Source organism: Schistocerca nitens, chromosome 8 (assembly GCF_023898315.1).
Source record: "Schistocerca nitens isolate TAMUIC-IGC-003100 chromosome 8, iqSchNite1.1, whole genome shotgun sequence".
NCBI classification, from domain to species: Eukaryota; Metazoa; Arthropoda; class Insecta; order Orthoptera; family Acrididae; genus Schistocerca; species Schistocerca nitens.
The window spans coordinates 451,160,783-451,174,054 of record NC_064621.1 but is presented as its reverse complement, the minus strand read 5'-3'; the positions used below and the strand labels follow the sequence as shown (position 1 = coordinate 451,174,054).

At 40.9% G+C, this 13,272-nt stretch overlaps 1 long non-coding RNA gene across 1 annotated transcript in view; it reads left to right on the top strand.

Moving 5' to 3' along the window:
* Positions 1-13,272, top strand: part of LOC126199204 (uncharacterized) — a 172,135-nt gene that overhangs the window by 100,823 nt on the left and 58,040 nt on the right. The window contains exon 3 of the long non-coding RNA XR_007540129.1: positions 3,758-3,894. This is a non-coding gene — a long non-coding RNA (uncharacterized LOC126199204). The remainder of the gene's footprint in view (positions 1-3,757; positions 3,895-13,272) is intronic.

Sequence of the window (13,272 nt, the reverse complement as noted above, 5' to 3'; positions counted from 1 at the left end):
GGTAGAAAGTAAATCATATGAGCATGTACACTTCTTAGTGGTACACGAGCTTTTATTTAAAGATTATCCAACCACAAGTTGAAACCAGAATGGCATGCAATCCAATAGGGCACAATTTAGGACTTATTTTATTACAACAAGCAGATAACATCTAATATTCTGAACAACTGGACTTACTCGTTGTTGATTTTGCTGATGTGGTCTTCAGTCCTGAGACTCGTTTGATGCAGCTCTCCGTGCTACTCTATCCCGTGCATGCTTCATCATCTCCCAGCACTTACTACAACCTACATCCTTATGAATCTGCTTAGTGTATTCATCTCTTGGTCTCCCTCTACGATTTTTACCCTCCACGCTGCCCTCCAATGCTAAATTTTTGATCCCTTGATGCCTCAGAACATGCACTACCAACCGGTCCCTTCTTCTAGTCAAGTTGTGCCACAAACTTCTCTTCTCCCCAATTCTATTCAATACCTCCTCATTAGTTATGTGATCTACCCATCTAATCTTCAGCATTCTTCTGTAGCACCACATTTCGAAAGCTTCTACTCGTCTTGTCCAAACTATTTATCGCCCATGTATCTCTTCCATACATGGCTACACTCCATACAAATACTTCCAGAAACGACTTTCTGACACTTAAAGCTATACTCGATGTTAACAAATTTCTCTTCTGCAGAAACGCTTTCCTTGCCATTGCCAGTGTACATTTTATATCCTCTCTACTTCGACCATCATCAGTTATTTTGCTCCCCCAATAGCAAAACTCCTTTACTACTTTAAGTGTCTCTTTTCCTAATCTAATTCCCTCAGCATCACCCGACTAAATTCGACTACATTCCACTATCCTCGTTTTGCTTCAGTTGATGTTCATCTTATATGCTCCTTTCAAGACACTATCCATTCCGTTCAACTGCTCTTCCAAGTCCTTTGCTGTCTCTGACACAATTACAATGTCATCGTCGAACCTCAAAGTTTTTATTTCTTCTCCATGGATTTTAAAACCTACTCAGAATTTTTCTTTTGTTTCCTTTACTGCTTGCTCAATACAAACACTGAATAGCATCGGGGAGAGGCTACAACCCTGTCTCACTCCCTTCCCAACCGCTGCTTCCCTTTCATGCCCCTCGACTCTTATAACTGCCATCTGCTCTCTGTAGAAATCGTAAATAACCTTTCGCTCCCTGTATTTTACCCCTGCCACCTTTAGAATTTTAAGCAGAGTATTCCAGTCAATACTGTCAAAAGCTTTCTCTAAGTCTACAAATGATTGAAACGTAGGTTTGCCTTTCCTTAATCTATTTTCTAAGATATGTCGTAGGGTCAGTATTAACTCACGTGTTCCAACATTTCTATGGAATCCGAACTGATCTTCCCAGAGGTCAGCTTCTACCAGTTTTTCCATTCGTCTGTAAAGAATTCTCGTTAGTATTTTGCAGCTGTGACTTATTAAACTGATAGTTCGGTAAATTTCACATCTGTCAGCACCTGCTTTCTTTGGGATTCGAATTATCGTATTGTTCTTGACGTCTGAGGGTATTTCGCCTGTCTCATACATCTAGCTCACCAGATGGCAGAGTTTTGTCAGGACTGGCTCTCCCAAGGCCGTCAGTAGTTCCAGTGGAATGTTGTCTACTCCCAGGGACAGGTCTTTCAGTGCTCTGTCGAACTCTTCCCGCAGTATCGTATCTCCCATTTCATCTTCAATTACATCCTGTTCCATTTCCATAATATTGTCTTCAAGTACATAGCCCTCTGCACACTCCTTCCACCTATCTGCTTTCCCTTCTTTGCTTAGAACTGTTTTTTCATCTGAGCTCTTGATATTCATACAAGTGGCTATCTCTTCTCCAAAGGTCTCTTTAATTTTCCTGTAGACAGTATCTATTTTGCCCCTCATGAGATAAGTCTCTACATCCTTACATTTGTCCTCTAGCCATCCCTGCTTAGCCATTTCGCACTTCCTGCCGATCTCATTTTTGAGACGTTTGTACTCCTGTTTGCCTACTTCATTTACTGCGTTTTTATATTTTCTCCTTTCATCAATTAAATTCAATATTTCTTCTGTTACCCTATGATTTCTACTTGCCCTCGTTTTTTTACTTACTTGATCCTCTGCTGCCTTCACTACTTCATCCCTCAGAGCTACCCATTCTTCTTCTACTGTATTTCTTTCCTCCATTCCTGTCAATCGTTCCCTAATGCTCTCCCTAATCTCCCTATAACATCTGGTTCTTTCAGTTTATCCAGTCCCATCTCCTCAAATTCCCACCTTTTTGCAGTTTCTTCAGTTTTAATCTACAGTTCATAACCAATAGATTGTGGTCAGAGTCCACATCTGCCCCTGGAAATGTCTTACGATTTAAAACCTGGTTCCTAAATCTCTGTCTTACCATTATATAATCTATCTGAAACCTTCTAGTATCTCCAGGGTTCTTCCATGTATACAACCTTCTTTCATAATTCTTGAACCAAGTGTTAGCTATTATTAAATTATTCTCTGTGCAAAATTCTACCAGGCGGCTCCCTCTGGAATTTCTTAGCCCCAATCCATATTCACCTACGTTTCCTTCTCTTCCTTTTCCTACTGTCGAATTCCAGTCGCCCATGACTATTAAATTTTGGTCTCCCTTCACTACCTGAATAATTTCTTTTATCTGATCATACATTTCATCAATTTCTTTATCATCTGCAGAGCTAGTTGGAATGTAAACTTGTACTACTGTAGCAGGCATGGGCTTCGTGTCTATCATGGCCACAATAATGCGTTCACTATGCTGCTTGTAGTAGCTTACCCGCACTCCTATTTTTTGTATTCATTATTAAACCTATTCCTGCATTACCCCTATTTGATTTTGTATTTATAACCCTGTGTTCACCTGACTAAAAGTCTTGTTCCTCCTGCCACCGAACTTCACTAATTCCCACTATATCTAACTTTGACCTATCCATTTCACTTTTTAAATTTTCTAACCTGCCTTCCCGATTAAGGGATCTGACATTCCACGCTCCGATGCTTTTGATGCAATTGCAATTAAAGTTCTGCCAAAGGATGTGACAATTTGCTTGCTTTCATTTCTTGTCAACAACAGAAGACAGTCGTGCTATTTGTGCCGAATAGTTTGTCGTGTTCTTGGAGAACATATTTAATTTAGTGGTATCTACTTACTTACACAGCTATCATTATATTAATACAACGTAAAACTGAGTGAGGCTATAAATAATAGTGGTAATATCACGATAATCATGTTGGTAAAGCACCAGGGACTTATTAATAGGTACTGAGGGAGATATGTTAGAGAATTCCTAACATCAGAATGAAAATTTCGAATTGCTGATTTATCTAGAGAACTTGGTCATTAGATGACCGGTGAAATACCAGTATACAGTTAGAAAAAGGCTATTGCTCTAAAATTTGCACTGAAGGAACAAAGACTGTCTGCTGTGGGTAGCATACTTAATAAACCGAAAATATGATAAGGTGAGTCAGCAATTCCATTAGTTTCAGAATGTCATAATCGTACCCAACGTTGTTTGGGATACGTGTCATTAGAAATCCCAGATTCTTAAAGAGATGCCTACAAGCTGACAGGTTAAATACCATATATTATTGACACTGCTCGTTTTATGGAACCAATACTTTCTAAGAGATAAACCATCCAAGAAATGTTATAAGACGTTGAAATGTGTAAATATGATGCATTCAGAGGTTGCATCTACGGCTCTCTCCTACAAATAAGAAACACTTCCCTTTCAGGTGACGAGGAAGCAAGATGGCCACTCAGGATATCAGCGCAGAAACAGTAGCAGAAGAGCGGCAGCCGCTGCGCCATTCTAATTTCGAGAGGTCTTCCACATTCAGGAGGTGGCCGCAGTATATTGCAGTTTTTTTCGGTAGGTCTCTTCAAGCTGCCACGCACATGAGCTGGTAATGTACTGATGAAGTTTTATTACTGTTGGCGCTTACCGGAACTGCGTTAATGTATAATTTATACTACGTTAACGTGACTATAGCCAAATGCCAAACCTATGTCTGATTAAGATACGGAGATGGCTCTCAGACACAGCAAATGTTCATGTTCAAATGCAGATCGACAGTTAATTCTAATCTACATCAACCGGAACCCTTTTGCAGTCAATTAACGGTCTCCTTCACATTGACCTCCACACGCGGCACTACCATTAACTAGACAGCGTCGCTAGAAAAGTTATATGATTGACCAACACGGGAGTTGCTAGTGGAAAAAACACGCGAGTACTTCCCATTAGATGGCCCACAAACGTAACGGCTAGATATAATGAAAGTACACTTACTCATGGAGGTCCAGTGTGGGCTGTAATTATCGCGTGGCACCGAAACTTAGTAGCTATGCTACTGCGTTAGTGACAAACCGATTTACACTGGAAAAAATAGTTCCATTTTCGGCCACCAGGTGGAAATCTGGCACTGTGCTCTGTATGTATGACGGTATGACACACTATGTCAATTGACAACACCCAAGGATTAATAACAAAACCAACATTATGCCTTTCTCACTCCTTAGACCTTTTCTACTCACGTCTAATTCCAAATGCATTACACGTCTTTCTTGTATTCACAGCGCCAGAGTTTCAAATGGCAGCAAAAATTAGACCTAATATCTTTGCAGTGTAAATCGGTTCTGAATGTAGGCATTAGCATATACAGCAAGTGCCGCTGCCATACGTTAATTACAGCCCACATTGTGCGTAGCTACACATTACTTATAACCACCTGGTACTTACTGTAGACCATGATGAGCGTGTTTTCTTCGAACATGTCAATATTTCATCTAACTTAGTTTACTGAATAACTTTTGGCTCTGTCTCTTGAGAGACTGTAATGAACTGTAATTACAATATGGTGAGAATAGTATCAACCAAAGACTCAGACTTCATTAATATAAAAACAGCTCAGGAATAAAGAAGTAAAATTTTGTATCGAAGAACAGAAGAAGAATTAGAACATACCCAAGTAAAAAAAGGAGTAGAAAGGTAAATTTATCTTATTCATGGTGGACGCACAATACTTCGATTCTGGTAGCATCATTGTAAGATTTCTGCGGAACATGGACGTCAAGTAGTGTGTCTCCAGTGCTGCTGAGTACTGAATTTAAGTAGGGGTGATCAGGGCACATTTACGCGGATTTCTTATCGGAACTTTTAAAAAGGTTTCGTTTACATTCGTGTTAAAAATTGTTTAATGGCATTACATGGTTATTAAAGTATAGCTTGGCATGTATTTTTTAACTCAACATTATATTTAAGAGCGCAATTTTTATACAGGCGCAAGTCAAGTGCGTAAACGTGCCTTAGCTATGGGGCAGGTTTACAGTTCTAGGGGCATGTCACAGAACGCAATAATGACTAACCAAATCACACTACTTAATTATCCAATTTAAGCTTTGTTGGCAATGAACAGAATTAGAGTCTTACTTATACTAATTAACATGAAAAAAACTCAGCAATTTTACTGGCAGTAAAGAAAAATTTGTCGAACTTCCATTTGTTAGCATAATATGGCCTACGTAGAAGTCTGAATGTTAAAACAAGGCCTATTCATTATCATTGTACGAGTTTCTATCTATGTATACAAATGTTCCTCCTGTGGAACGATAATTGTCTTGAGCCCAACGTTTACATCTAAGGCAATGGACAAACTCTTGATTTTTCTTATTGCTTGTATCGTTTTGATTATTAAATACTAAGACAATTTTATCTTCTTCATCAGACTGCTGCGGGTTATAAGAGAAAGGAAGGAGAACTGGATAGGACGTTCGTTGAGGCGGGACTGCTTCATCTATATCATACTCCGCAAGGCACCTAATGGTATGTGGCGGAGGGTACTTTCGGTACCACTATCTGATCCCTCCAGCCCTGTTCCACTCACGAATAGTGCGTGGGAAGAATGATTGTCGATAAGCTCCTGGTGGTCAATACGCAAGATGTGTGTGGGGGAGAGTAATGTGTGTCTGACTCCTCCTGTGGTATTCCGGGTATTACCTTTAGATCTGTCGATTTAGATCGGTCAACAGCGACATGTTGAGTTCTGCCTGCAAGAAAGTCTTGAATCCAATCGAAGGTCTGTTCCGATACACCGTAAGGTCGTATTTTCTTCATTAAACGGCAATGCGGGACGGTGTCAAATTTCTTACTTAAATCAAGGAACACGGCCTCAACCTGATCGCCGTTGTCCACTGTGCTGTGGATCTCGTGGAGGAACAGAACGATCTGAGTTTCACAGGATCTTCGTTTGCGGAATCCATGTTGATTTTTAGGGAGAAGATATTCATTTTCGAAGAACGTCATAGTTCTTGAGCATAAAACATGTTCTATAATTCTACAAGAGAATGACGTCACCGATATACATGTATAATTGTGTGGATCTGCCTTACTGCCTTTCTTAAAAACGGAAATGACCTGGGTTTTTTTCCACTCGTTAGATATCGTTCGCTGCTCAAGCGTTCTACGATAGAAGGGTAGCAAGTTCTTTCGCATAGTCCTTATAGAATCTTATAGGTATCTCATCTGGTCCTGAAGCCTTTCAACTAGCAAGCGATTGTAGAATTTGAAGCCATGACTGTCTCAAGAAATATGTAAAGATTTTTTTTTTTAATTACTGCTAGCAGTCACAAATTCAATCAACTATTGTATTACTTCGTTATTTAGCGACATGTTTCGAGGGTTAAACCTCATCCTCAGGCTAAATGGCATTACAAAAGCAACTTTACAATACTTTACAATTAGGTCATACTGATATTATATATTCTTTTCGTAAATGCTGTGGCCATATTTGTTCTTCTGGTGTGACAGTCTCGTTGTGATGTGTTGCAGTGTATCCATTTACGTGGCTCTCTTGTCACTGTTCACAAATTGTCACTAATATGGTAGTAACTTTTAAATACGATCACAAACAGAACATAACAATTTTTGATCGTATTTCCAAGTTACTGCTATACTAGTGACAATTTGTGAACAGTGCCGAAGAGAGCCACGGAAATGGATACACCGCAACACATCACAACGAAACTGCCACGACAGAAGGACAAATATGACCACAGCATTTACGAAAAGACTATGTAATATCAGTAAGACCTTATTGTAAACTTGTTTTTGTAATGCCATTTAGCCTGAAGATGAGGTTTAACCCTCGAAACATGTCGCTAAATAAATAAGTAATACAATAGTTGACAAAGTTTGTGACTGGTAGCGGTAATTAAAAAAAGAAAACTTTACATAAGCGATTGTAGCTGCTTTTCAGTTCCGGTTATCTCAATATCAGCCATTTCGATGTTTGTACGACGAATGGAAGGAGGGACAGTGTTGCGATCTTCCGCTGTGAAACAAATTCGGAAGACCGGATTCAGTATTTCGGCCTTCTCTCTGTTATCTTTCGTTTGGGTGCCGGTGTTGTCGCTGAGAGAATGAGTAGATGATTTTGAACCAGTTACTGATTTTACATACGACCAAAATCTCTTAGGGTTTTTACTCAGGTCGGTTGACAATGTCTTACTTTCAGAATCGTTGTACGCTTCTCTCATTGCACTCCTTACGATCATTTTCGCTTCGTTCAGCTTTTGTTTGTCAGCTAGGTTTTTACTTCTCTTGAATCTGAGATGAAGTGCTCTTTGTTTACGTAGCGCTTTTCTAACACGACTATTAAACCACGATGGATCTTTCCCATCTCTTAAAATCTTACTCGGAACGTACTTGTCCAGGGTGTATTCAACGATGCCTCTGATTTTTTTCTATTTATTCTCCACGTCTTCGTCCTCATCGCCGAGTATTTGATGCTGACTGCTAACATATTCTGAAATTTGTATCCTGTCACCATTGCTGCAAAAATATATCTTCCTACCTTTCTTAACATTCGTTGTAGGATCCGTAGTCATAGATGCTGTCACAGCCTTATGATCACTGATACCTTCTTCTACTTTAACTTATTCGATAAGTTCAGGTCTGTTTACTGCCAAGAGGTGAAGACGTTACCCTCACGAGTTGGTTCTCTAACTACCCGCACAAGGTAATTTTCGGACAAAACATTGTAATGGTACTTGAATTACGTAACCATTAGGGCACCTCACCTCAACCTCTCGATACCAGCAATATTCTACTGTGTTTTTGTAAAATAGTTAACTTATTTCTGTGACAACATTCAGATTTGATTTCATTAATGTAGAGGTACTTTGATACATCGATATGTTTATATTGCAATGATATTATCTTATGTGTATTCTTTCATTTGTCACTATGATCTTTGACGTACTTGTAACTCTGATTTTTGGCGGGGTAAGCGGTTATTAGAGAGTCAAGTCTTGGTCGTCATGTTGAAAAGACACAAATTGTAGTCAGTTTATGAAATGTGAACTTTAACAGTGAGGAAGATACTTTCAAGTATGTTTTATATTGTGAAGTGATATTGCAACAAAAGTAATAAAAAAGAAGTGTAACTTAAATTCGGAGTGCTGATTACTTTTTTACATCACCATTGTCCTAACTTGCAAAAGTTTAATCTTCAAGAATGATTTATGAAACACATTTATAAAACTTTTGAATATCGCAGAATAACACCTACGCCTCTTTTCATCCGAGCTTGGAATCATCAATACCTAGATTTTAGAAGATTGAGCCATGAGTTCACAATGAGACCAGCGTGGGGAACAGGAAAAGATGAGTGCCTAGTTTATCCATTATTTCAAGAAATGACTTTATTAACTGTGCTCTAATGACACCTGCCACATAATATAACTTTGTTGTTGCCCGAAAATGCAATATTTAGCAGCGTGAGCAACACTACAATCATAATTAATTTTTGACCTTTGTTGTGGTAGGGTCGTTAGAACATCAAGAACCATGCCACACGATTCCCTGTCTCTGACACCAGTTTTGATGACAAAACACTCCCAATCTATACCTGGCAAGTTGAAGTCATTTCCTGTTATAACGGCATGATCAGGAAAATTAATAATGATATTCTGCAAGTTCTTTCTGAAGCGCTCTACAACTACAGATCCTGACCCAGGTGGTCTATAACACCCCATTTTTGACCGTTCTTTGATATTCAGTTTTACCCAGATTAATTCATGTTCAGAAGCCATGATAATCTCGCTGGATTTTATCGAATTTTTTAACGCAATAAACACGTCGCCACCACATGCAACTAACCTATCCTTAAGATAAACATTCCAATCTGAACTTAGGATTTCGTTGTCATTGACGTCTGCTCTCAACCAGATTTCTGTTCCCAATACAATCTGTGCATTATAACCTTCAGTAAGCGATACTAGTTCTGGGACCTATCCTTGGATGTTCCTGCTGCTTACTAAAATCGTAGTAATCTTTTCTATCTCTGATCTGCGAGGATCAAGATTCTCTGCGATCGCTGTGGCTGATTTAACAAGCAGATCGTCTTTGTTCGTCTTTGCTCCATATACTAAAAAGGCCCCATGTGCAAGCCATACGTACCCCGCTACCCTAGTAGACGCTTCGAGCGTGTAGTGCACGCTTGACGTGTTAATAAGGGGAACCGTAGAATTGTGCACCAGATAGCGGAGGTCGAGAAATTCGCATCCGATACCGTCGCAGAGCTGTCTGAGTCTCTAGTTTAGACCGTCCACTCTTTTCCAAACCAGAGGACCGCGATCAACCCTGGGTACGATGCTACAAATAGACAGCTTATCCTGCACCCCGGGTGCGTTGCTAGTTGCCTTCACCAAATCAGCCAACCGCCGAAAGGGGCAGATAGCGGCCTCAGAACCCAAGCGGCAGGCATCATTCGTGCCGACATGTGCCACTACATGGCAGCTGATTGCACCCAGTGCGCACGATAGCCGCCAGCAGGGCCTCCTCCACATCACGGATAAGACCTCCCGGCAAACATACCGAATGCATACTTGTATTTTTTCCCACCTTGCCTGATATCTCCCTGAGGGACTCCATCACGCCCGCATCTCGTGGTCGTGCGGTAGCGTTCTCGCTTCTCACGCCCGGGTTCCCGGGTTCGATTCCCGGCGGGGTCAGGGATTTTCTCTGCCTCGTGATGGCTGGGTGTTGTGTGCTGTCCTTAGGTTAGTTAGGTTTAAGTAGTTCTAAGTTCTAGGGGACTGATGACCATAGATCTTAAGTCCCATAGTGCTCAGAGCCATTTGAACCATTTTTTTGACTCCATCACCCGCCTAATAAAGGAGCTTCCAATGACTAGCATACGCACCTTCTGTACCTGTCCGGACCGGGCAAGAAAATCGACCACTGGCCCAACAGGAGAGGAATCCCGTGATTGCTAACGGATGCTTCGGAAGGACTAGTTGGTGAGAGGAAATTGAGAGAAAGAAGGAGATACAAGATGCAAGACGGCATAAAGGGAAGTAGAAGTTTGGCGGACCTGAAGGGGAAGGCAGAAGACAGGACAGCGTAAAGAGTTGTCATGCGGAACCTTGATTTGGGTAGAAGCCAAATGATGGCATCAGAGGTAGGTTACCCACATTTTTCCTTGTTCTTGCTTGTAGCAAATGATTCAAATGGCTATGAGCATTATGGGACTTAACTTCTGAGGTCATCAGTCCCCTAGAACTTAGAACTACTTAAACCTAACTAACGTAAGGACATCACACACATCCATACCCGAGTCAGGATTCGAACCTGCGACCGTAGCGGTCGCGCGGTTCCAGACTGTAGCGCCTGGAACCGCTCGGCCACTCCGGCCGGCTTGCTTTTAGCAGTTTCTTGCCCTTATCAGTTCTTGCTCACATAATATTAATCTTTGTGAATGAAATTTATTGGGTTCAAATAGTTTTATAACAGTTTCTACCCTTTATTCTGCCATGCCTTCACTTTTTTAGATTTCATTTCCAACTACTGGTGTCTTAAAGTTTCCTTGACTAAGGTATCAGTTAGGAAGGCAATGCAAAATAGTGCCTAACGTGTCTCTACAGAACTGCTTAAATGTCCCCCATCGCCATATTTGATTTAGTTTCGAAACTACAAGTAGTAGCTTTAAGGATTCAAGTTATACTAACGTACCTTATAAAGAAGATTAATCTTCTGTAAACGAACATACATTTATCTATTCTCAATTCTGAAAGGTATGTTCCCTAGGAGCTTCGATATTTGAGTAACAAAATTTATTCAACTTGTACAAAAGCACAAATACGTTTCTCGCGCTAACAGTTTTACTCAACTGATGCCTTGAAGTTTGTGAGAGCCCTCAGAAGACAGCAAGCCTAACGTTCCACTGTCCGTAGCTCCCTGGCAAGAATTGTTCCCGAGAAAAGTGGTCTGCGTGAACGTGCCTTGTGCGTGTCCTCTTTTCCTTTGCCGTTCCTGTGGAGCCACAGACTAAAGAAGGAAGTAAGGAAGATTAAATTGCAACCTCCCGTCTATGACGAGAGACGTAGCACAAGCTGGGATTTGGGGAGAACGCGGATGAAAATCGGCCGTGCACTTTCATAGGAACAATGCCAGTGCTCACCTTTAGTGATTTAGGGTAATCACAAAAAAATCGGGATATCTGGACGGGAATTTGAGCCTCTGTCTTTCCGAATGCGAGTCTATTGTCTCACTACATCACCATGTAGCTCGGTTACCGGTGTTACTGATGTGTCGGCAGCTGGGCCAACACCTTGTAGATAGAGGTGGCTTAAAGGGCACGCGAGACTAACGCAGACGGGCGTGAAGTACTGGAACAGGATACGTAATTAATGCTATGAAGAAAAGAACGGAGCTTCTCATATACTTATCTTTAATGTCTTCTTGTACATCTCTATGGTGAACACAAGTGAGACTCCAATTACAATCACTGTAAGGCTAATGGCGCCTTGCTAGTTCGTAGCCATTAACTTAGCTGAAGGCTATTCTGCCTCTCGGCTAATGAGAGAGAAAGGCTTAGTACGTCTAGTCGCTAGCTCTGTCGTCCGTACAACTGGGCTGAGTTCGAGTCAGTCTCTCGAGACCGGCCTTGTGGTGGCGCTAGGTTTGCGATCACACAGTGGCAACACGCGGGTCCGACATGTACTACAGGACCGCGGCCGATTTAAGCTACCACCTAGCACGTGTGGTGTCTGGCTGTGACACCACAGTTACAAGACATTTCCACAATGCTAGAGGTAAGTAGCACTTGGTACGAAATATGAACATCTGATGAAGAGCCTACTGTGCGTTGTAACGCTACGGCTCACCAATATCCCGCTAATAGAAAGAGCGTCGAAAACCATCCACCAAGAAATATAAATATTTCTTTAACATGAACAGCCGGTTTGAAATGGAGTCGCGGTAGTAGTCGACTCATACACGGATTTGTCTATTCCCACAGTTCTTAAGTCACTCAAAGACTAGTACTGAACATAGTTATCAACTTTCGAAGAACTATTTTTCGAATAGAATAGGTTTCGTCGCTGTACGTTGAACATTTTCACCGTTCTTCTGTCACCCGCGTCGATTTGTCGATCATGTCGATCGTCAAAAAGGTTAATACAGCACCTTTACTGTCACTGTAACTTGTATTTTCTGTTCAATCACTGATACTTAATATACCATACAGAGCAGTGCAATTTCTCTATAATTCGCACAGCAGGCTTTATCATGTTTTCTCATGTGCAGGGCAGAGTATTGCTGAATTCTACTGCCCTAGCATATTTTCTTACTGCCATATTTCCACTAAAATCTCATGCGAAACCCTTATTAGCATTTCTCCGCCATATTTTATCATTTCTGCGGCAATATTGTCTTCTCCCGGCACATTATGGTTTTTAAGAGTCTTGATACTGGCTTTAACTTCTTCCAGTGTATGTCCCGCGACTGATTCCTGGTACTCTTCCTCTCTGTTGACTTCCTGCTCCATCTCTTCTACCATACAAGCATTAAGCTCACCTTCGGTTTCTGATTCTGTGTTCAGTAGTTCATTAAAATACTCCACCCATCTGTCTAAAATCTGATCTTTTCCACCAATCAAATTTCCCTTTATATATTTACAGAAAACTGGTCAGGGTTGTCATCCTTTCTTTATATCTTTCACAGTCATATTGAATTTCCTTGTACCCTGAGCAGCCTGTATTTCTTTTAATCCATCAATCAACAGTTTTTCAAATTCTGTCCTTTTCCTCCTATATTCGTCATCTGCTTTCCTTCTCCTGGTATTGTTCTATAGTAGTTGTTCTCCTCAGCAGCATTCGTTTTCTTTCCTCATTCTTTCCTTTCATCTTTCTCCTACAATCTTCATGAAACCAGACCTGTGTTCTCGACTGCTACTTTCCACATGGT